The sequence below is a fragment of the Macaca mulatta genome, chromosome 6, assembly GCF_049350105.2.
Source record: "Macaca mulatta isolate MMU2019108-1 chromosome 6, T2T-MMU8v2.0, whole genome shotgun sequence".
Taxonomy (NCBI): domain Eukaryota; kingdom Metazoa; phylum Chordata; class Mammalia; order Primates; family Cercopithecidae; genus Macaca; species Macaca mulatta.
This window is the reverse complement of record NC_133411.1, coordinates 43077424-43104042: the sequence shown is the minus strand read 5'-3', so window position 1 is coordinate 43104042 and position 26619 is coordinate 43077424. Positions and strand designations below refer to the sequence as shown.

General features: G+C 35.6%; 1 pseudogene; it reads left to right on the top strand.

Moving 5' to 3' along the window:
* Positions 1 to 26619, top strand: part of LOC100428054 (bifunctional methylenetetrahydrofolate dehydrogenase/cyclohydrolase, mitochondrial-like) — a 119401-nt pseudogene that overhangs the window by 76867 nt on the left and 15915 nt on the right.

Genomic DNA, 26619 nt, shown 5'->3' with positions numbered 1-26619 from the left:
TGCAGCAACCTTCATGTTCTCTGGCTGTATCTTCTCTCCTCTACTTCACCTTCCTCTTCCAAGATATTTTATTTAGAATAAAATATTACATGGAACAGGAATGGCTGAAAGTTCGGAGATGATGAGGTGAGAGAGAAGCATTATATTATCCATCCCCCTGCAGCAAGTTTTCATCAATTGTTTCAGGCAATTTGCTAACCAGTGTTGAAAATAACCAGCTATGTGTTCATTTAGATCTGTCAGTCAATGCCTCTGTCCCTCAGTTTCCACATCTATAAGATGAAGAGGATGAAAAACGTGGTTTTTAATGTCCATTCCAACTGTAAATTCCAAAGCACCACTACGAATTGTAGAGCCAAATGTAAGTTGACCCTACCTCACCACCACCCATTCTACAGAACAGGAATTTGAAGCTTAGAAACTTCGTGTATATGTGTGAGTGTGTGTGTGTGTGCGCGTGTGTGTGTGTGTGTGTGTTTCCTTACAGCAGAAGTTGAACTGGAATCAAGACTGTGTGCTTTATGTTTAGTCCTACTCAATTCTTATTCCTTTTTATCTGAAATAGAAAAGACAGCCTATATGTCAGAGAGGCAAGAGCTTTGAATCTACACAAGTGACCAATTTTTCAAAACCAAATAATTTTTTTCCAGTCCTAATGATTTTTAAACTTATATGTATTATTCTATGGTTTTATGTATTTAAGCATTTCTGCTACTTTTGTTCATTAATCAATTTAGTATTACATACATTATTTTAGGATTCTAGATCTCTTAAATAGACTTAAAATTCCTTTTACCTCTCAAATATACCCACCTTTATACTTCTACTCTTCACCTTAACAAAATTATCCACTTTCTCTCACATATATTATTTTGATCTTTTGTTTCTTAATTTAAAATCAACAAATGTAATGCTTGTGAAAGTTAAATTTGCCAAAGATATCACAATATAATCGTTAAGTTAAAAAAAGTTTTAATAGGTAAGACTGTTTCCAAATGCAGAAGTATGTGTGTGGGACATTGCAGGAAGGAAACGGGTGATAGAATAACATAGAACAAATGATTTTACAAGGAAGTGTCTATAGAAATACAGAAACCTTGTGATAGTTTGCTCAGAATAATGGATTCCAGCTTCATCCATGTCCCTACAAAGCACATGAACTCATCCTTTTTTATGGCTGCATAGTATTCCATGGCGTATATGTGCCACATTTTCTTAATCCACTCTATCATTGATGGACGTTTTGGTTGGTTCCAAGTCTTTCCTACTGTGAACAGTGCTGCAATAAACATATGTGTGCATGTGTCTTTATAGCAGCATGATTTATAATCCTTTGGGTATATACCCAGCAATGGGATTACTGGGTCAAAAGGTATTTCTAGTTCTAGATCCTTGAGGAATTGCCACACTGTCTTCCACAATGGTTGGACTAGCAAGGACAAAAAACCAAACACCGCATGTTCTCACTCATAGGTGGGCATTGAACAATGAGAACACTTGGACACAGGGTGGGGAACATCACGCATCGGGGCCTGTCGTGGGGTGGGGTGGGGGGGGAGGGATAGCATTAGGAGAAATACCTAACATAAATGACGAGTTAATGGGTGCAGCACACCAACATGGCACATGTTATACATATATAACAAATCTGCAGGTTGTGCACATGTACCCTAGAACTTAAAGTATAATTTAAAAAATAATAATAAAAATAAATTTAAAAATTAAAAAAAAGAAATACAGAAAGCAAAATTACAGGCATCTGTGGTAATAAGCTAGCTAGATGGTACAATGTTCAGCTATCATTTTTACCAAGCCAACATTCAATTCCTCTTCTGAAAACAGTACCACATTTTCATCGGAATAACTCTTCCCTCCTTCGTTCTTAGTCTATGGAGTTAAAAAAGTCCATGGTAACTCTTATGTGTCAGGTCTGGCCAATTACAGCACTGCATCCTTCACCACACAAGGGGTGATCCCAAGATGAGCATGTAACTCAAGACAAAGTGAAGTGTTAAATCTCTATTTTTGCCTCAATTCCACAACTTATCTATTATTGTTTGAGTTGCTTAAAGTTACTTAGTTCATTTTTCTCCTTTGAAAAGACTTTACGATCTGTATCATCTGTTTAGTTAAATCATTCTGAGGATAAAATGCATAAACACACAACTTATGAAAATGTTTCTAAGCAGGATACGTTACGAAAACATATCCAATTATAGTATGTATAACTGGAATCACAAAATACATGCCCAACATATATTATGCCATTATAGAAATACAGTCTAAATGTGCTTCATAAGTCAAAATGCAAAATATGAACAAAAGGTGATGGTGATAATATCTCAGCAAGTTTGCTTCTAAGCACCAGGACATGAGTATACTGAAACTGAAGAAAAATTTTTATTATCTGAGCCTATTCATTTATTTAGTTTTTCAAGGATTTATTGAACACCACTATGTGTCAAGCACTCATTTGGGTACACATGAAGGCAACATTGAAGACATAGATAATATAGATAGATATAGATGATATAGATAGATATAGATATAGACAGATGGTATAGTAGATGATATAGATACAGAGTAGCGAAAAGGAAAAAATGTTATTTAACACAGACACATCTCTTTTATCACATATGCAAAAGTAAGCAGGATCTAAAAGGTTATAGCTACTTCTACCTTCCATAGAAAATTATATTAGGGAAAGAAATCCTTGAATAAACATCTTAATTGGGCAATCATAAAAGGAAATGTCTTAATTTCAAAGTTCCTATTGATGGTTTTTACTGGTATATGATTGAGTCTTCAAGAGAGATCTCTTTGTTGATCAAAATACTTTAAACAACTCGAAGATATAACAAGGTGAGGTTAAGATCATCACAGTAAGAGCCACTCTGAAATGGTGCTCATTGTGTGGCAGGCACTTGTTTAAGCCCTGCACTACTATAACTTTTTTTTGTGTACACAATGACCCTCTGGGAAAGAGGTATTATGATCATTCTTACTACATTGAGTAACCATAGGCATCGTCATTCCATAGCATTCTTGTTTTTAACCAGTACTTTGGGTGGCCTGTTTACAGATGACATGATCATTTATGTAGACAATCCTAAAGACTCAACAAAAAAAGAACCTATTATGATGAATAAATAAATTCAGTAAAATTGCAGGACACAAAATTAACATACATGTTTAGTCATGTTTCTAAACACAGACAACAAACTATTATTTAAAAAAAATTAAGGTGGCTGGGCACAGTGGCTCACGCCTGTAATCAGCACTTTGGGAGGGTGACGCGGGCAGATCGCCCGAGGTCAGGAGTTCGAGAGCAGTCTGGCCAACATGGTGAAACTTTACCTCTACTAAAAACACACACACAAAAATTAGCCAGCCATGGTGGCACTGTAGTCCCAACTACTAAGGAGGCTAAGCAGGAGAATCACTTGAACCCGGGGGGCGGAGTTTGCAGTCAGCTGATCTCATACACTCCAACCTAGGTGGCAGAGTGAGACTCCGTTTCAAAAATATATACATAAAAAATTTATAAAACAAAAAATAAAAAAGTAAGGTACAATCCCATTCACAATAGCAACAAAAACAATAACATACTTAGGAATAAACTTAACCAAAGAAGTAAAAGACTTGTACTTTGAAAATTACAAAACACTGTGATAGAAATAAGACAGACATAAGTGAAAGACATTGGCCAGGAATGGTGGCTCACACCTGTAATCCTAGCACTTTGGGAGGCCGAAGGGGGTGGATCACTTGAGGTCAAGAGTTCAAGACCAGCCTGGCCAACATGGTGAAACCCCGTCTCTACTAAAAATACAACAAAATGAACCGGGCATGGTGGCCCATGCCTGTAGCCCCAGCTACTCAGGAAGGTGAGAGAGGAGGATCATTTGAACCTGGGAAGTGGAGCTTGCAGTGAGCTGAGATGGTACCACTGCACTTCACCCTGGGTGACAGAGCAAGACTCCGTCTCAATGAATGAATGAATGAATGAATGAATGAATGAAGGAAGGAAAGACATAATGGTTTCATGGATTTGAAGAATTTATATTGTTAAAATTTTCGTACTATCCAAATTGATCTAGAGAGCCAATGCAATTCCTACCAAAATTCCAATGACATTGTTTACAGAAACACAAAAACAATCCTAAAACTGATATGGAAGCACAAAAGAGTCTTAATAGCCAAAAAAATTTCTAATAAGAAGAGCAAAGCTGAAAGCATCACACTTTCTGATTTCTAAATGTATTGCAAAGCTATGGTAACCAAAACAATATGCAATGGCATAAAATCAGACATAAATCACTGAAACAGAATGGAGACCCCAGAAATAAGAGCATACATTTACAGTCAATTGATTTTTGACAAAGATGCCAAGAATACACAATGGGGGAAAGATGGTCTCTTCAATAAATGGTTATGGGAAAACTCAATATCCACATGCAGAAGAATGAAACTGAATCCTTATGACACTATGTACAAAAATTAACTTGAAATAGAGTAAGTACTTAAAACAACTAGAAGAAAACATAGGGGAAAACCTTTTGTCATTTTTTTGTCATTGGTCTTGGCAATGATTTTTTGGATATGACACAAAAACACAGGCAACAAAAGCAAACAGGAAAATTAGATTGCATCAAACTAAAAATCTTATGCAGAGCAAGGAAAACAATCAGTAAAATGAAAGGCAACCTATGGAATTAGAGAAAATATTTGCAAACCATATATTCAATAAGGAATATTCAAAATATCTAAAATATTTCAATATCTCAAAAACAAGTAACACAATGAAAACTGAACTCAGGAACTGAAAAGATATTTTTCTTTTTTAACATTTCAACTTTTAAGTTAGATACAAGGGGTACATGTACAGGTTTGTTAAATGGATAATTTATGTGATGCGGAGGTTTGGGGTATAGATCCCGTCAGGCAGATAGTAAGCATAGTGCTCAGTAGGTCATTTTTCCACCCATGTCCCCCACCACCCTCATCCCTCTAGTTGTCCACAGTGTTCCCTTATTTATGTCAATATGTACTCAACATTTAGCTCCCACTTATAAATGAGAACATGTGATATTTAGTTTCCTGTTCTTGCATTAATTGACTTAGAATATGGCCTCTAGCTGCACCCATGTTGCTGCAAGGACATGATTTCACTCTTTCTTATGGCTACCGTTTGTTGGCTGCCTGTATGTCTTCTTTTAAGTAGTGTTTGCTCATATCCTTTGCCAATTTTGAATAGGGTTATTTGCTTTTTGCTTGCTGATTTTTTTAAGTTCCTTATAGATTCTGGGTATTAGACCTTTTTTGGATGCATAGTTTGTTAATATTTTCTCCCAGTATGTAGGCTCCCTGTTTATTGATGGTTTCTCTAGCTGTGCTGAAGCTCTTTAGTTTAATTAGTTCCCACTTGTCATTTTTTGGTTTTGTTGTGAATGTTTCTGGGAACTTAGCAAAAAATTATTTGCCAAGGCCGATGTCAAGAAGAGTATTTCCTAGGTCTTCTTCTAGGACTTTTATAGTTTGAGGTTTTACATTTAAATATGTAATCCATCTTGAGTTAATTTTTATATGGTGAAAAGTAAGGATCCAGTTTCATTCTTCTGCATAGGGCTAGACAGTTATCCCAGCACCATTTATTGAATAAGGAGTCCTTTCACCATTGCTTGTTTTTGTCAGCCTTGTGAAAGGTCAGACGGTTTTAGGTGTGTGGCTTTCTTTCTGAGTTTTGAGAACTGAATAGACATTTTTCTAAAGAAGACATACAAATGGCCAACTATTATATGAAGAAGTGTTCAATATCACTAATCATCATGGAAATACACATCAAAACCACATTGAGATATCACCTCATACCTGTTAGAATGGCAATTATCACAAAAGATAACAAGTATAAGGATGTGAAGAAAATAGAACACTTGTACATGTTAGTGGAAATGTAAATTGGTACAGCCATTACGGAAAACAGAATGTAAGTTCCTCAAAAAGTTAAAATTACACTACCATAAGTTCCAACAATGCCATTTCTATTTATATCCAAATGAAATGAAATCAGTATCTTAAAGAGATATCTGTGCCTTATCCCTTCTCCATGTTCATTTTAGCATAATTAACAATAGCCAAGATGTAGAATCAACATAGGTGCCCATCAACAAATAAATGGATAAAGCAAGTGTAGACTATTATTATTTAGTGAAATGTTATTCAGCCTTAAAAAAGAAATAAATTCTGCCATTTGTGATAACATGTATGAACCTAGAGCATTTTGCTAGGTGAAATAAGTCAGAAACAGAAAGATAAATGCTGCATGATATCACTTATATAGAGAATCTAAAATAGTCAAATTCTTAAAAGCAGAGAGTATAATGATGGCTGCTAGGGCCTGGGGAGATGAGGAAAATGGGGAAATGTTGGGTACTGTGATGGTTAATAGTGAGTGTCAACTTGATTGGCTTGAAGGATGCAAAGTATTGATCCTGGGTGTGTCTGTGAGGGTGTTACCAAAGGAGATTAACATTTGAGTCAGTGGGATGGGGAAGGCAGACCCACTCTTAATCTGTGTAGGCAGCATCTAATCATCTTCCAGTGAATATAAAGCAGGTAGAAAAATGTGAAAAGATGAGACTGGCTGAGCCTCCCAGCCTACATCTTTCTCCATGTTGGATGCTTCCTGCCCTCTAACATCAGACTCTGAGTTCTTCAGTTTTGGAACTTGGACTGCCTCCCCTTGCTCCTCAGCTTATAGACAGCATGTTGTTGGACCTTGTGATCATGTGGCTTAATGTTTAATAAACTACTATATATATATATATATACACACACACACACACATATATACATATATATGTTATATATCATTATCTCACCCATTAATTCTGTCCCTCTAGAGTACCCTAACGAATAAATACATCTTTTGGTACCAGGAGTGGTTCTAGAGGAACAGAATATTAAGGATGAAGTTCTTTCACTGGTTTTGGGGTTTCTGGAGTTGGCTGCTTAATATTATTAGACCCAAAAACGCTAATGTCTCTGCTTCTGATAGTATGGAGAACACTGAGAGTCCTTGGGATTAACTGTTTACAGAGTTGTGCAAAATAAATGCATTTGACACTCCTGATTCATCACCTGTGAGAGGCAATGAGTTTAGCAACTTTATATATAATACCTTTGACCATATATGGTCCATATGTGGTCTATATGTGAACTAAGAAACATAATGAAGCTGGATAGCTGCTCCTAAGTTCAGTGGAGAAAGTGAGGAAAGAACTAACTCCCGGCTTCAGAAGCAGATACTGAGCCTCAAATCTGCTATGATTGCCCTGAGTGAGAGTCTTACCTCCTGTAGAGAGAGAGAGAGCTGAAATAGTGAGAGTCTTACCTCCTATATACAGAGAGAGAGCTGAAAAGCTCTTATCATGTGAGTGACTGACCTGCAAAGAAAGATGTATGCACAGTTTCGCCAGGTGTCTACTGTTAAAGTGAGGGCATTGATTGGAAAAGAATGGGACCCTGCCACTTGGAATGGGAATGCCTGAGAGGACCCTCCTGAAGCTGGGGACACTGAGTTTGTAAACTCTGATGAACGTATTTTGGCAGAAAAAACAGCTTCCCCATCTCCAGTAGTGACAATGTCCCCTCCCGACCCATGCTGCCATCAGCCTTTCCACATTTGTCTGAGGAGATAAACCCTGCACTGCCTGAGGCAAGAGTGATGGCCTCCCCTGAGGAAGTTGCCAGGCAAGATAATATTGATTCTCCTCAGGAGCCACCCCAAACACCCGTGTTTGCTTCTAGACTTATAACTAGGCTAAAGTCCCAGCAGGCTGCTAGAGGTGAGGTTGAGAGTGTGACCCATGAGGAGGTGTGCTACACTCGAAAGGAACTGCTTGAGTTTTTTAATTTATATAAGCAAAAATCCAGAGAACAGACATGAGAATGGATATTAAGGGTATGGGATAATTGTGGAAGGAACATATTGTTGGATCAGGCTGAATTTACTGATTTGGGCCTACTAAGTAGGGACCTTGCATGCATTTAATGTTTCAGCTCATGAAGTTACAAAAGGTTCTAATAATTTATTTGCTGGGTTAACTGAAAAATGGATTAAAATATGACCCACTGAGCTAGCTGGAAAATCCTGATCTCCCTTGGTTTAATGTAGAGGAAGGGATCCTAAGACTTAGGGAGATTGGATGATGGAGTGGATTAATGACTTTAGACCTACTCCTCCCAGCTGGGAGGGTTCAGGAGATATACCCTTAACCAATGCCTTTTGAAATAGATTTTTGAGGGCAGCACCTGTATCTTTGAAGGCCCCTGTAATTGCTCTTCTCTGTATATCAGATCTAATGGTGGGAACCACAGTCACTCAACTACAAAATTTAAATACAATGAGAATAATTGGATCACGAGATGTCAGGGACCAAGTGGCAGCACTCAATCATCAAAGAAAAGGTAGACATAGCTACCATAATGGACACCAGAGGCAAAGTGACAATCAGAATAGTCTGACTCATGTAGTGCTTTGGCATTGGCTAATTAATTACAATGTTCCTAGAAGTGAAATTGATAGGGAGCCTGCTGCATCCCTACTTAAGTTGTATAAGCAGAAAATTTCTAGGTCAAGTGAATGAAAGACTAAATTAAATTATAAAAACAGAGAATCATGGCCCCTCAATTAATTTCTAGACTTGAGCCAGTTTGTACACCTAGAACCCCTTGAATGAAGGGGAAGTTGGGTCCCCTTGAGGAAGGACCCCACTACACTACCAACAATTTATGTTGTTAATCTTTCTCTCATTCTTCCTCAAAGAGACTTCCCAGCATTTTACCAGGGTAATTGTGCACCAAGTGACCATGGTGACAGGGACAGAGGTTGCACATGGGCTCAGCAACAAGGATTTCCACTCACCAAGGCTGACCTGGCTATGGCCACTGCTGAGTGCCTGATTTGCCAGCAGCAGAGACCAACACTGAGTCCTTGATATTGCACCATTTCTCGGGGTGATCAGCCAGCTACCTAGTGGCAGCTTGATTATATTAGACCTCTTCCATCATAGAAAGGGCAGAGGTTTATCCTCTTTGGAAGAGACACTTACTCCAGGGATGGGTTTGCCTATCCTGCACGCAATGCTTCTGCCAAGACTACCACCCATGGACTCACGGAATGCCTTATTCACTGTCACAGTATCCATACAGCATTGCCTCTGACCAAGACACTCACTTTACGGCTAAAGAAGTATGGCAGTGGGCTCATGCTCATGGAATTCACTGGTCTTACCATGTTTCTCATTATCCTGGAGCAGCTAGACTGATAGAATGGTGAAATGCCCTTTTAAAGTTACAATTACAGTGCCAACTAGTTGACAGTACTTTGCAGGGCCTGGGAAAAGTTCTCCAGGAGGCCGTGTATGCTCTGAATCAGCGCCCAGTATATGGTACTGTTTCTTCCTTGGCCAGGATTCATTGGCCCAGGAATCAAGGGGTGGAAATGGAAGTGGCACCACTCACCATCACCCATAGTGATGGTGCAAAATTTTTGCTTCCCGTTACCACATTACATTCTGACGGCCTAGAGTGTTAGTTCCAGAGGGAGGGACGCTGCCACCAGGAGACACAACAATGATTCTTAACTGGAAGTTAAGATTGCCACCTGGACATTTTGGGCTCCTCCTACCTTTAAGTCAACAGGATAAGAAGGGAGTTACAGTGCTGACTGGGGTGATTGACCTGGACTATCAAGATGAAATCAGTCTACTACTCCACAACACAAGGCGTTACAGTGTCTCTTAGTATTACCATGCCCTGTGATGAAGGTCAAAGGGAAACTACAACAGCCCAATCCAGGTAGGGCTACAAATGGCCCAGACCCTTCAGGAATGAAGGTTTGGGTCACTCCACCAGGAAAAGAACCATGACCTGCTGAGGTGCTTGCTAAAGGCAAAGGGAATACAGAATGGGTAGTAGAAGAAGGTAGTCATCAATACCAGCTACGACCACATAACCAACTGCAGAAACAAGGACTGTAATTGTCATGAGTATTTCCTCCTTCTTTTGTTAAAAACACGTTTGTGCGTGTATACACTTGTACTAAGGAAACATCTTCATTTTATTATTTTTTCTTTATCATGTGACATAAGACTTTTTGAGTTCGTATCAGCATTTAATCAGCATTTAGTATTGTTAACTTTATGTAATAGCATTTGGTCTGGGGATTGGTGCATTTCCAGTTGTACGAAGGATAGTTGTATTATGTTAGGCATAATTACGACCTTATTATTGTCCTTACTTGAAGATTATGTATGATCTCAGGAGACGTGTATGGGTTCAAGTTGACTAGGAGTGGACTTGTGATGGTTAATTCTGAGCATCAACTTGATTGGATTGAAGGATACAAAGTACTGATCCTGGGTATGTCTGTGAGGTTGTTGCCAAAGGAGATTAACATTCGAGTCAATGGGCTGGGGAAGTCAGACCCACCCTTAATATGTGTGGGCACCATCTTATCAGCTGCCAGCAAATATAAAACAGCCAGAGAAATGTAAAAAGACTAGACCGGCTTAGCCTCCTAGCCTACACCTTTCTCCCATGCTAGATGCTTCTTGTCCTTGAACATCAGACTCCAAGTTCTTCAGTTTTGGAACTTGAACTGGCTCTCCTTGCTCCTCAGCTTGCACATGGCCTGTTGTGGGAACTTGTGATCATGTGAATTAATACTTAATAAATGCCCCTTTATATACATATACATATATATAACAAGATATATATGTATACATGTGTGTACTTATACATATACATATATACATATATGTATATATGTTATATAACATACAACATACATACATAATGATATATATACATTATTTTATATATAACATTATATATACACATATATAACAAGATATATATGTATATGTATCTATTAGTATATATATTTATTAGTTCTGTCCCTCTTGAGAACCCTGACTAATATGGTACAAAGGTTCAGTTACATGGGATGAATAAGTCCTGAATATCTGATGTAAGCAAGGTAACTGTAATTAACACTGAATTATATAATTGAAATTTGCTAAGAAAGTTGATCATAAGTTTTCTTACCACAAAAAAATGTAACTATGTGAGATGATGCATATGCTTAATAACGTGATTTCAGTAATCATTCCATAAAGTTTTTGTGTATCAAAACACTATCTTCTACACTTTAAGTACATGTAACTCTTATTGTCAAATATATATCAATAATCTGGGAAAAATTTTAAGTACTTCATGCAGAAATATAAAAAGGGAAAAAAAGTTGCAACACAGCTGTATAAGAAAATATTATCAAGCTTCACGAAGAAAGGTTTTGTATATTTTGTTCATTGCCTTACGCTTGTCACCTGATAAGTAGTAGATGCTCAACAAATACTTGTTAAATTAATTTATGAAGGATAGAAGGTACTGTAGTCACTAAAACTAATACTACTAAGTAACATGTCTATTAAAAAGGGATTACAATACGTTTTTACATTTAAAAGCAAATTAAAAAGTAGTGTTTATAATGTGATCACAATTTTCTCCTCTCAATTTTATCATTCTCCACTTAAAAGAGCATGACTTACAGTTGAAAAATGCATTTATTTCTTAAAAATCAGCATACAAAACATTTAGAAGCTGATAGAATACTATAACTAGAAGTCTTGAAATCTGGCAGTAGAAAGAATAAGGCAGCATACTTGCTGAAAAGATTTTAACTCAATTTTTAAATTCTAGAAATCACTTATTTGATGAAGACTCTTCAAGATTCCTAATCAATTGCAAGCATATTTTTAAAAAGGAAAAATTCCAGAACACTTTTACATAACAATTCAAATCTGAAAATATCTCCCCAATGAAATAACCTGCCATTGTAATTTCTTTAGGTAAACTTTTTGATTGACTGTCTTATCAATAAAATAACTTTCTAAAGACCATTGCTGTCCCCAAACAGTCTACCAACGTTTGCCTTCAAAAATAGAACTCAGAAACGTTAGCTCTGGGATTATAAGTTTGGATAAGGGACCCCACTCTACTTCTTCTGTGCTTCTCCATTTTTCTTTGTAGCAATGGAAGGTAAGGGTAAAAAAACTGTTTGGGTTCATGAAGATTCCCAACAGAAAAAATTTATTTTTAAGATTCCTAATAAGCCACACCAGACCCTTGATTTTAGCCCCAAAGTCCTCTGATCCACTAAATGTTTATAAACCATCATTGCTCATGTACTTCAAATAAACAAAGACTTTATACTTAATTTCATAAGTAAGGTTTGGATTGACTGCTTACACTATTATTAGTTTTAATAAACCAACTAGTAATGTGTACTACATTCCAGTAGTATAAAAAGAGCTAGAGAAAATCTAAATAAACCAGTGTGTTATTTATTATATAAGAGTACAGATGTTTCTTCCTAAGAGGAAATAGAAGATGAAGGAATATATATATATATATATATATATATATATATATATATATATATTTTGAGACTGAGTTTCGCTCCTGTTGCCCAGGCTGGAGTGCAATGGCGCGATCTCGGCTCACCACAACGTCCGCCTCCCGGGTTCAAGCAATTCTCCTGCTTCAGCCTCCCGAGTAGCTGAGATTACAGGCATGCGCCACCACGCACGGCTAATTTTGTATTTTTAGTAGAGATGGGGTTTCTCCATGTTGGTCAGTCTGGTCTCGAACTCCCGACCTCAGGTGACCTGCCCTCCTCGGCCTCCCAAAGTGCTGGGATTACAGGTGTGAGCCACCACGCCTGGTCGGAAGGTATATAAATACTTAAGGCACAAAAAGTTGAGGAAGATCAAGCAGTATATATTCTTAAATGCCTCTACAGATTAGGAGATAAAATCACCTTCTGTGAGTTAAAAGGCAGAGCTGGAGTTAAGGATTTTAGGAGGGAGCAAAAAATTTTACAATAGTGGAAATATACCAGAGTCCAACATAAATGTATACCAGAATTATTGAGTAGCACTGAAGACCCATTTGAGTTTGATAGCAGGACTCTGAAGAGACAAATCAGCATGGCTTGGTTATTTCTCAACCAATGTTTAGGAGCCTAGAAAGGAAATCAAGGAATGTATTTGGGGTAAGTTAATCAGGCTTACGCTTTCACAAAAAGACCTCACAAGATTAAGCAGGGAAAAGACCAGTAATTTCTGAGGAGGAGATCATCAGCCTAGTTTTAGGTTAGGAGTAGATTCAAGGTTTAACAGAACACAGCCAGGAAATTGGGAGAACATAATTGGATAATTAACTGCCACTTTGGTAGGAATAAGAAAGTTGGTGGACAGTAAATAGGTTGTGGTTGATATTACAAAGGTTATGGTTTAAAATTCTGAAGAAGAGTTTTAGTGATGCTCAGCCCCAGGGTATCATCATGGAAGGCTTATTTTGATTAAATGGTCAGCAGGTGGGGATATCCCCTCTGGTGGGGATATGGATATAACAGTGAGATAGAGAAAGTGACGTTAACGTGAATGTTGACTCACCCTGGATAGTGATGAGACAGAAACTGATATTCTAAGCAACCTATCATATTTAATTAATCTAGACTTTGGCTTTTGTCCTTAAGATGTGGCAGAATAACGTTCATGACAATGAGGATGAGAAAGGGCAATATAAATGTAGACTACGAAAGGGAAGGAGTTTTACTCAGCAGTGGGAGCAGAAAATGCATATTCTTTGGTAGTGAAGAGCAGGAACTTCTTCCATAAAAGTTCAAAGTTGCCTGGCCTAATATTAAAATTAATAAGTCCAAAGCCAAGAAAATAAATAGTAGCTGTTAAGACATTTTTTTTTTTTATTTTTGCTTTACTTTTCCTCTCTGCTTCTCTTTCCATGGTCTAATAAAAATGCTATTAAAGTAATATTATTACCCAACTTAGATAAAAAATAGAAAACTATCTACAATGCTGTCCAAAATGATAATAACTAAAATTTGCAATTATAAGAGTTTTAGGGAATTGGTATTATTCCTGGAGCATTAGTCAGACATTGAGGGAGTTCCCTGGTTAACTCCTATATTTTAGATCTTAGCTCAAACATTTTTTTCTCAGAGAAGTCTTTTCTGAAATTCCCACCACCAATATTTTTTCATAGCAGTCATCACTGTTGTTCTATTACATTGTTTGAACTTCGATGAATGTGTCCCCCCATCCACCACATGAATACACAATAGACTGTAAATTCCGTAAAGCGATGACTGTGAATCCTTTATTCTGTATAGGCTCAATATCTGATAGATTGCCCACCACAACGAACTGTTTTTTGAGTGAATTACTGAATTGCATGTGTCTAAATTTCCTTAGGATTCTAAACCAGGCAGTATTCCAAAGTTTTAACATTCAGTTTTAGTGCATGGGTTACATAGGATCTCAAACATGCAATCATTGAATGAGTCAAAAGATCAAATGAGATTCATTGAAATCAGAAACTATCTGTGTGAGGTGTAAAATTATTTAGTAATATATTAAAATTATGAATGTAGCTTTATGATGATGGTATTACTGCACAAATTAAGGGAAGGACTCAAGATGCACCCCAGGTCTAAATCCTACTTCACAGATTACTATCAGAACCTACTAGGTCCCTCTAAAATCTATGTGCATCCACCAGGCATATATTCGGTCCCTGCCCTATTTCCCCTCCCCTAGTTTTGGCGAAACTGTTGCAAAATCTTAAACTGCTAAATAGACCCAGAAGTCAGGTAGCCAATAGATATGCTTCCTAATTATAAGCATTTAATTAGTAATCTTTGGTCTGAATCTAAGGTGGAATGTTTGAACTAGGATGAATGAGGAGCAGATGATAGGGCTGGCAGCGGGGAGCTGTTTTGGGATGATACTTCTTGAATTAGCAAATCATTACATGGTAGACATCTTTGACCTGAGCAATTCAACAAATATAATAAAGAAATAACAGTAAGCATATAGAGCACCTGACTACTGCTGATCTTTTAATTGGGTGCACACACTCATCTTCAAACTGTTCAATTGGATCTGCAATAATATTTCAAGACAAATATATTTTAATGTATACAAATGGAGTTTTAAAATAAATGACACTAATAACTTTGCAACTTAATGCTTTTTCTCATCTTTCTCTATAGTAACTTGCTAAGATCGTAAAGGAATATAGTTATTATTTTTATCATAAAATAATTTAGATTGCTAAGTTCTATGCTAAGTTCTGAATTAACAGTCATTTTGGCTTTAAAATGCCACTGTAAACTTAATTACATTAATTATACATATATGTTTACTTACATAGAAATTAGTCACCCCTTGACTGCTGATATTTGAATCTACTTTTTCATAATCATTTCTTATTAAGTATATCAATGATAATATCTAATTAATTTACAAGCTACCCTGCTAAGGCAAACTGAAAATTCTTTAGGGTAAAAGGGATATATCAGGTTCACTGGTATTGTGTTCACTATTAACATCATTGTGGCCTTTTTTTCCTTAAACATTGAACTTATTCAACTGTGATCAGAAATTATGCCCCAAATGATTTCAATTATTTGAAATTTGTTCAACTTACATTATGATCTAAATTTTGCTAAGAATTTATGTGCCTTAGAAGGAAAGTGAATTCTATTATTTGTGGTTAAGTGCTTTCCACAGCTTTGTTAAGTTAGCTTGATAATTTTGTTTTCAGATCTTCTATATCTTTTATGGTCTTTTGGATAAATATATTTTAAAATCAAAATCATTTCTGAGTTTTGGTGAAGCAATATAAGAAGCTTGAAAGCCATCACTCTGTCCTGAACACAGGTAAAAGCTGAATAAACCAAAATGTCAACAACTCTTACTAGATCCTAAGAGAAGTGAGATCATAGGGCAAACTGCTACACCCCAACTGGAAAGACTGACGGGAGAATAGAGAGAATCACAGAGCTCATCAAATCAGAAACTCATGAGCAGCAACCTCCATGAAAACCAGTGCCAGGGTAGGAAAACCTAAACTGTAGTTGATGAGTAATTGCTGGAGTCTCAATGCAGACAAGTATGAGAATTTAAAACATCCAGGGGACCCAGTCATCAAGGCCGCAACACTTTTGTGAGTTCTACCTCCTCGAGCTCTACCGTGTTCTCACAGTGAATATCATAGAAAAACATCCTCATACTTTGAGTAGTGGAAAGGAAAAATGAATCATTTTTAAGTATACCCTTCAAAAAAGATGAAGAGCATTCCCTTCTTCCTAACAAGATCTGCCCTCAGTAGAAATTATTTAACCAGAGCCTAACCTGCTGCTATTTCCCACAATCTAACTGACCCGGGGAAAGGAAAATACCCAGCTCCAGCCCACTTTAGCTATCCCATGCCACACAAGGTGGTTGGGTAATGAGAAGGACATGTGAAGTTCACAATCCAGAGATACTGGCTCACCAAAAGACTAAGACCTAAACATAGGTCTATACAACGTTTTTCTCTCCCCCTACATTTTACCACCACATTACTAAAAGCCGAGTGTAACAGTTCATTTTACCTATTACATCCTTTCTGACTGTCAAGTAAAAATTACAAGACATACTAGAAGCAAAAAACACAAGCTGAAGAGTCAGAGCAAGCATCAAAGCCAAAATCAGTATGGCAGGGCCATTGGCATTATCCGATCAGGAATTTAAAACCACTATGATTAATATGGTGAAGTTCTAATGGATAAAGTGGACGGCATACAAGAACAGACAAGTAATCTATGGGGAGAGATGGAAATCCTAAGAAAGAACCAAAATGAAATGCTAGAGATTTAAAAAACTGTAGTAGAAATGAAGAATGCCTTTGATGAGCTTATTATCAGGTTGGTAAAAAAGTAATTTTTATTTTTGCCATTACTTTCAATTGCAGGAAGGTGGTAAAAAGCACACAAGCAAATATTTCATTAATTAATTTGAAACTTGAATATTCTTAGCATATACCATACTTTTCAATACACTCATGCTGCAAAAAGGCATGATAATGAGATGCCACGCAGGCTTGTATAAATGTTGGGAAGGTGTAAGATCATTTCTCTACAGTAATATTCCTCACAAGGAGCTTATTACAATTATACTTCTCTATGGTTTTTCATTTCTAAGGTATTTCAGTGCCTAAACTGAACTTAGAAATTTGAGAACACCCCAACTGAAGATGGGTATATGCAGGCATGCAGGAACAGAGATTTGATCAAATCCTTTGAAAAATTATTTAACTTCCCAGGTTAGGGGAGGTCAGTTCAACACTGGTGGGTAAAGAAATCTGTGAAGGGCCAGAAACTGAGAAGTCAAGTTTGGAAGAGAGATGGTTGCATTATATTGCAATGAAATTAATATTTATTATTTCCATTTAACTTAAGATAAAGCTTTCTAAATGAACATGATGTTATAATCTCTAAGAAAACCAGGTCTAATTGCCTCTCATTAAGATTGCAATCTTAAAGGTCTGATTTTTCTAAAAACACTGTTTATTCTTAGATTATAGCATGTTCATAAACAAACTCCTGTGCGTTATTTGTTTCATCTTTTTATTGTTAGGCAGAATGTAGCATTTACTTGCATGAATCTGAACTCAGGCATTAAAGTTAAATGGATTTAAACTAGAGGACATTTTGTTCTCTATAAACAGCTGGATGACTGTAACATTTCCACATTAAGGCAACAACAATGAAAATAAAAACAAATCACAACAATTTATATAAATTCTAGAATTCTGTTGCTTTATCCACCTAAAACCTATCTTACTTTTTGCATGAGAAAAGGAACAACAGAAGTTTTTTAAGGATTCACAAACCTTATCCTTGTATTTAGAACATGTTTGCATTTTTGGGGTGTTATGCCTTCTGAGAGGTAATAATATCATAATTTGGGGTCTTTTGCTATCTTGCCTCAAGTTAGCACTTGAGTGAAAGAGCAAAGTTCAAAAGTTCACATAAACATACCAAACGATTTGGAGAAAGGGAACACTCTTTTGAAGCGCCCTCTGTGTTTAGTACATAAATACAAACGGTAGCATCACATTTTGTTCTTTGTCCTTAAGCTCATTGAAATTCAATTATGTTTCAGAATGGAAGAAAGTGAATAGTAGGCTAGATGTGTCCTTAAACCAAATAAATTCCCTGAAAATAACTCAATTCTTCCTTGTTTTTATATCTTTTCTCCACCTGCTCCACCTGTGCCTCCAAGTGAAAGCAATTTTACAGTCAATAGTTGTTGTGGGGTTTGGATTTGTTTTTTTTTTTTACCTCTCTCTTAGTCAAAAAGATGGTAAATCTTTCTTTGAGTGGGGCCAAACAATGGGGCCTAGAAGGAAGGAAAACAGATAGTAGGACCAGAAAAACAATTTTAAGTGAAATGAGGGCTCTTATGTCACAATGTAGGTGGAACCTGCCTTTAAATTCTCTTTGAACTACTTCAAGGATGGGGACTGCTCTCATCTAGCCTTATGCAATACTTTATAAACTTATTTTTTAAGTTACAGTTTCAATGATTATTACTACCATAAGTGAATTCTGAATTTGAAGTGTATTTTATGAGTCAAATGTCTAACCTAAGGGAAAAAAGACAAGAGTCGGAAATTTTAAATAGAAAATTTGAAATCAATGAGTGTAAGATGACTTATTCTCTCTATTTTTATTTTAACAGTTCAACTTTTCCTGCAGACTAAGGAACAGCTAATGGCTTATGTCATTAAATTCTCTTTTACAAAGTTAGCAAAAAGCTAACAGTTTTCTCTTTTGAGGTTAAGAATAATAATAAAATTAATAGCTATATTTTACTGAAAGCTTATGATGTTAAGCTCTTAAATTAGCTGGGTTAGTTTTCAGCCTATAAGGTAGATTCTAGTAATAACTATTTAGCCAAGGAAACCAAATCTCAAAGAAGTTAGGTAATTCTCCCAAGTTAGTAAGTGAAAAAGTCAAAATTATAATGCAGGCTGACTTCCTTAAAAGCACACTTCACCTCCTGCACAGCCTCTAACACTAAGCCTATATTCTTCCTTTCTACTACCTCACCAAACCTGAACATTTTCTTTTCATTCTTTAAGCTTTATTTTAAATAGGAACCATCCCTTAGTAATTATAAAACTTCCAGGAAGTAAATTGGAAACTACTTTCTGATATTGCTGCTTTTCTATTACTAACTTTGTTTACCTGTGCCTCCTAGTCTTATTTCTTTCAATGTTGCACCTGAACACAATATTCACCATTGGCAAATCCACAAATATTTACTCATATTGCCTAAAAACATTCATTTAGCAGATATAATGTTCTAGGCTCTGTTGAATAAGTTAATAAAGAGATGGTTTAGTATGAGAGTGTGAAGGGAATTATGCATTTGGCCACACCATCCCCTTGAAGGCAATGGTAAGCATTTAGAATATTTAGTAGTATAATGGTATACTCTGATTTGGTGATAGAAAAATCACAAGGCTGGATGTTTGGAGAAGAGCTTAGAAAAGAGTGTGTGAGACTGAATGCAAGGATATCTGTAAAGAGGATTTTGTTGTCCAATCTAGGCAAGAAATAATGAAGGTTGGATCTGTCATGATATGAGAAATTGAGAAGTAGGGTAGTTAGAAGTTCTCTATTGAAGAGAACCCAACTTAGGGAGAATCAGGTTCTAACTCTGTGCACTAACAGCAAAGTTGTGCACTAACAGCAAGAAGGAAAAATATCTAATACACTTGAGAATAAAAAGTCCCTCCATACAGCTCAGGGTGTCAACAGAGACAGAACCACATCAACCCTGGAGTTTTCATGCATAGAAGGAACGCTGGGCTGGGAAGATTGGCTCACACCTGTAATCCCAGCACTTTGGGAGGCCAAGGTGGGTGAATCACTTGAGGTCAGGATTTCAAGACCAGCCTGGCCAATATGGTAAAACCCCATCTCTGCCAAAAATGCAAAAATTCACAGGGCATGGTGGTTTATGCCTGTAATCCCTGCTACTCAGGAGGCTGAGGCAGGAGAATCAATTGAACCTGGGAGGTGAAAGCTGCAGTGAGCCAAGATTGCACCACTGCATTCCAGCCTGGACAACACAGTGAGACTCAGTCTCAAAAAAAAAAAAAAAAAAAAAGAAAAGAAAAGAAAAAGAAAGAAGGAAGGAGAGAAAGAAAGAAAGAAAGAGAAAGAAAGAAAGAAAGAAAGAAAGAAAGAAAGAAAGAAAGAGACAGAAAGAAAGAGAAAGAAAGAAAGAGAAAGAAAAGAAGAAAGAAAGGCAAGCTGGACAAAAAAGATGAAGTGATTGCAATCACCCGGAGTTAATTTATTTTTCAATGCAGAGATTTCACACGTAAGAAGATGAAAACTAAGATAAATAAGAGCCGTTTATTGTTCTCCTACCTGCATTTCAATCTGGCAACTTGGGTTTTACTTATTTTCATACACTCCTGGCCAAATGAGGAATGAGATCTGTTGCTCTGTAGAGCAGAGAAAACAAGGGAAGAAAAGTATGGAGCTAATTGTTTCTGACATAAAGGAAAATTTCCTGACACCCCTTCAGAAAGAAAGATGATACAAAGCCTGAGAGTATAAGTGAGATGTCAGAGAGTAAGCCCTTATATCCCTGTAATGTAACACATGACCAACTACCACAAATAACTACAACCCTAGCTGAGCTACCCCTCTCACACTTGCCATATTTTACATCACTTTTTGAGCTCTAGAGAGTTAATTTAAAGAAGTGGAGGTGAATTATTTAGGCTGCATAAAAGTAAATTTGAAAGATTTTACTTTGTGTTTAGCTAACATTATAAGATTGACTAAGTTCTCTTTTTTCATTTTCCAAGTAAAATGCTTATAAAAACACAAAAATATAAAATAATAGCAACATTAAAAACTAAAATTGACAGGAAGCTGATTGTTAGAAACTATTACAAATGCCATGGATAAACTTTGCTAATTAAAATGAATAGTAATCTCATATTATCCAATGTGGGTTACTATATTTATTTACTATTTGATTTACTTTTTTTAATTTACTAGACAATTTTATTCACTATCTCTGTCCTGATAGGCTGTATTATGAGAACAGCATATGAAATTATGTTAGCAATGATGATAGGCAGAGTTATGATAAACAGAAGAGAAATAAAATGTGGCCGAATAATGAGATTTACACCATGGGGAATCAAATGATAATATATAAGTATTGAGTCTGACAATTAAATAAAAACTAAAATATATATAATTTAAATATAACACTAGTAAAATTTTAAAATAGGGCATTTACTTCCACAAATACTGGAGAAACATATGACATATTTTTAAAAACTGAAAAGGAGAAGTATCAAATAATTATTAACAAAAGAATCAAAGAGAAATATAATGAGCAGACATAGCAATTTCAATGGCTTAAATTCAACATAAAATCAGTTTGCCTAAAAACAATTAAACAAAATAGCACAGATACATTAAAAGAAAAATGATGGGCCAAGACATTTAGAAAAAGACCAAGGAAAAAATTCAGGTAAATAATTAAGTTATATAAGGAAAATCATTTTATGTTGAAAAACATTTCAATTCATAATAAAATGATGACTATCACAAAACTTGTTGTACTGAATAATGCTCTCTTGTAATAGCAAATATGAAAATTAGAAAATGCTAAAGTCGACAGAAATGATAGTATTAGAAGTGCATAATAATCCCTCTTTCACATTTTAGCAAATTTGGTAGGCAAAAATTAGCATATAAAAGATATTAATTACACATTCATTTAATTTATATCATATAGACAATACACAGTATGTTATATAATATAGGTATCATTCCTTTAAAAGTAAAATACAAGATTATAAATCATTCTACTATAAAGACACATGCACATGTATGTTTATTGCAGCACTATTCACAATAGCAAAGACTTGTAACCAGCCCAAATGCCCATCAATGATAGACTGGAGAAAGAAAATGAGGCACATATACACCATGGAATACTATGCAGCCATAAAAAAGGATGAGTTCACGTCCTTTGCAGGGACATGGGTGAAGCTGGAAACCATCATTCTCAGCAAACTAACACAAGAACAGAAAACTAAACACCACATGTTCTCACTCATAAATGGGAGTTGAACAATGAGAACATGGACACAGGGAGGGGAACATCACACACCAGAGCTTGTTGGGGAGGTGGGGGACTAGGGAAAGGATAGCATTAGGAGAAATACCTAATGTAGATGACGGGTTGATTGGTGCAGCCAAACACCATGGCACGTGTATACCTATGTAACAAAACTGTGCATACTGCACATGTACTCCAGAACTTCAAGTATAATAATAATAAAATAACATAATTGCAAAATCAATAAATTTGACTACATCAATTATCACAAACAGAATTAGTAGGCAGATTAGACTATTTGGCATCAACAATACAGATCGATATGATTTTGTAAATAAATATTTATATAAATAAACATTTTCAATGTTAGCAACCCAATAGAAAAATGAGGAAAGGACTGACTACCAACAGAAGTGATACAGATATGTAATAAAAATATCAAGAAATTTTAAGCTCATTATTCATGAAATATATGCAAATTAAAACAGCAATGAAATTAGAAGATACTACCAAATAAATAAATTTTTAAATTATTAAACCAAGAGAGGATGTCATAGGCTGAGCAGTTTCATACACTGCTGGTAGTAAAGATTTCTGGTAAATAATTGAAAAACTATAGCCTTAACAATGTTCACATATTTTCTTTTTATTCAGTAGGGCATACATTATGGAAATAATATAAAGTATGCAAAAGATTTCTGCATATCAATGTTCACTGAAATATTAGCAATAAAAAGAAAAAAATCCAAACCGAAAAAATCCATAATCTTCTATTTTGGATCATTGGAGGGCTTTTTTCTTAATTTACCATTTAAAAAAATAATTTCAGAATGCATATACTGAACCCCTGCAGGTTTCAGGCAATACCTCATAATCAATTTTGTTAATATTTTGGTTGTGAAATATCTCACCTCTAACTGGGATAAATTAACTAATAAATAGCCTCAACTAAGTTCAGTTGAATCTTGCCACCAAATTAAATCAAACCAGCTCAGGTGCCCACCAAATGAGTTACAAAGATACTTTTCATAGCTATTCGGATTTTAAATTATACATACAGGATTGATGAATTGTAATGATATAGTATTAAGTTATGAAGTATCCATATGATAGACTATGACTCAGCAGATAAAAATTACAGAATTGAAATATTTTAGAGTACAGGGAAAGGCTCTTATATATATCCAGTGAGGATGTTAGTATTTGAAACTGTATAGAGAGTGTATTTCCAATTTTTAATAATATTTATGTATATAGAAAAGGTCTAAATGACATACTATGAAATGTTAGCAGTAGTTCTCTACAAGTATTAGGGTTACAGTTGATCAGTTTTATTTATTAATCTTGTCTATATTTTCAGATTTTTAATAATGAGCATATATTCTTTTTATCTCAGAAAAAAATACTTGGGTTAAAAGAAAAAAAAAATCATCTAAAGTGTAACCTAAAATGGTTCTCATATATTTAAGATGTTATTGGATAAATCTAAGTAAATGCTCTTTAATTCACAGAGAAAGGAATGCATACATTTGGCACAAAAAAAATCATAAAACATACTTTTTTGGCTATAAAGGTGATTAATAGCAATAATAGTTTACGAAGGAATATTTTGGAATCACAATCCCTAAGAAAATTTAAATAATTTACAACTGCTGCCTGTATGCTTCTATTTATCATAAGGATGTTTTTTATGTTCCAATTTCCTCCTTTAGAAGAATGTTGATAAATTGGTGATAGTGTGCTATATGGAGATTAGAGAAAAGGGAGTAAGAAATGAGAAATTAATTAACTTCAAGATTCTTTCTATTCTTTTTTATTCATTTCATCCTGGAATATGGAGAAATGATAACACAAGAAAGTATTAACCTATGTGTTTGCTCACTAAAATTCATTATTCCAAATGTTATCCTGAATATATACTGGAGACTTTCTATGAACCTTCCTTGTCTCTTAGTATTTTAGTTCTCAGTCAAAAGTCTTGACGAATAGATTCTGTAATTTTTTTATTTAACACATACCCCTCAAAGCTTTTTACTTTAACGTTACCATGAGTGGCTCAGTCTCTTCGTTCCCTAAAAAGACTGGAATTAAAATATTCTTAAGAATCTTAAGACTATCCTTGTATTAAGTTTCCACTAAGCCCCCAGGTTAGGACAGCCTGACCTCCTCCTGGCTGTTACAAACAAGTTTTAACTGCAAAATAGATTGATGCATCTCTTTGTTTTGTTTTGTCTTTAGATTGATTCATGTAGGCTTAACACAAATTGTTATAATTAAGCCTCTGGTGGTATTTTTGAAAGCAGAAAGAAAGTCTACGAAGGGCATAGGATCATTTTAAATGTACCTGAAGTCTTTAGCAATAAGAGAGGATACACTTTAGCAGAAAGGTGAAGCACGTTATTGTTGCAGACTTCCTGGATAATAGAAAGCCTCAGAATTTAAGGTTGTAGTTTCTAGGAATATAAATAGTAACCAAAAACCAAGGATACGTCCTAGCCATGCCAGGGGACCTGCTGAGCTTAACAGTGGTATGCTGGCACCAGTTTCCTCTGGCTCAGGAAAGCCACTGTGTTCATTTTTTCATACCTCCACATTGAGTGATGTCATGTTGCTAGTTTGAAACTGGCCATGTCTGGAGTGGTTAAACCACAGATAACATCAAACACTACAAATCAAGGTTTGTTTGTCTTTTCCTGAGAGGTGATTGTTAAACATTAGCTAACACACAGTTAATGAGGGGGTATAGTTTTGAGAATTTTAATAACATAATCAGTGGTAGATATGATTGTGCCTTATTTAAAAGTTAGTGCTGTATAATGAAAAAACAAACCGAGGTTTTGATTCCTCAATTAGAATATTTAATAGCTGTGCTATTTCAAGCAACATAATTAACACTGGGTAGAAATAAGTGATAAAGGCAGAGACATAAGAAATGTGGATAGATTGTCACCTTTTAATAATGAGAAGCAATAAGACCTCTGGGGTACTGAAGAACACAATCCTGCCTGAAGACTTTAATCCAACAACTTGAGAGAGTTCTATGACCTATGGTTGTCTGGACAGCAATACAATTAAGCAGATTCACACCAATTAACCAATCTTACCTTGAGAGTAGTGGGCTACAAACTAAGACATAAGGGCAAAATCCAGGCATTGCTTAAACATTTTGAAATAAAGTTTTATTACAACACATTAATGCTCATTTATGCATTGCCTATAAAAAGACTATACAGTCTACAAGGCTGAAAAAATTTACCATCTAGCGTTTTACAAAAAAAATAATAATAATAATAATAATTGCTGACACCTGCTTAAGAGGATTAATACCTTTATCCCAACAGAATTAAGGCTCTCATGGAACGTGTCAAAAGGGCTTTGCCCTCAACACCAAGTTCTGAGAATAGAAGCATGATGTATGTTGGAATGAAGATTAAAAGTAAACTCAGGAGTTTGGAATCGTGGTCAAAGCCCACAAATTTAAATCAAATAAAAATAAATGTAAAAGATTTGAGGTTAAGGATTTTTAATGAATAAAAATATATATTTATTTTATTTTGAAAGAAAAAAACTTGGGAAAGTTAGGTAACTACAGATTATACATGAGAAAAACCTGGCCACTAAATAAAGCCAACACAATCTAATACAATATCAGTTGAAGTTTAGTAAGTTAAAGTGTCGTTCAAAAATTATTTTCAGAATACTACTTAAGAAATGTATACAAACTTAAGTATTTAGAAAGAACCCTAAAAATCCCACTTACCAAAATGTTTAACGTGGTTCTATCTGGGTTTAGAGATTATAAATGCTTTTCTGTTTTCTTCTTTCTATATTTTCTTCATTTCACACTTTTTTAAACAATGCATTATTGAGTTTTTAGTACTTTTATAACTTTCTAAGTAATAGAGTTTGAATGCTTGTTCCCTCCAATTCTCATGTTGAAATATAATCTCCAATGTTGGAGGTGTGACCTGGTGCAAGATGTTTTTTTCATGGGGGTAGATCCCTCATAAATGGTTTTATGCCATCCCCTTTACAAAGTGGTGATGAGTGAGCTCTTGCTCTTATAGTTCAAAAGAGATATGGTTGTTTAAAAGAGCATGGCATCTCCCCATCTCTATCTTGCTTCCACTCTCACCATGTGACAGGCTGGCTTCCCATCATCTTAGGCCATGATAGTAAGCTTCCTGAAGCCCTCACCAGAAACCGAGCAGATGCTGGCATGATGTTTCTCATTCAGGCTGCAGAACTGTGTGCTAATTAAGCGTATTTTCTTTATAAATGACCCAGTTTTAAGTATTCCCTTATAGAGACACAAGAATGGACTAATATTGAAAATTAGTATCAGAAGTGGGGCATTGCTATAAAGATACCAGAAAATGTGGAAGCAGCTTTGGAGCTGAGCAATGGGCAAAGGTTGGAAGAGTTTGGAGGGCACTGAAGAAGAAAAGAAGATGAGGAAAAGTTTGGAATAGTTTAGAGACTGATTAAATCGTTGTAACCAAAATTCTGATAGAAATATGGACAGCGACCAGGCACA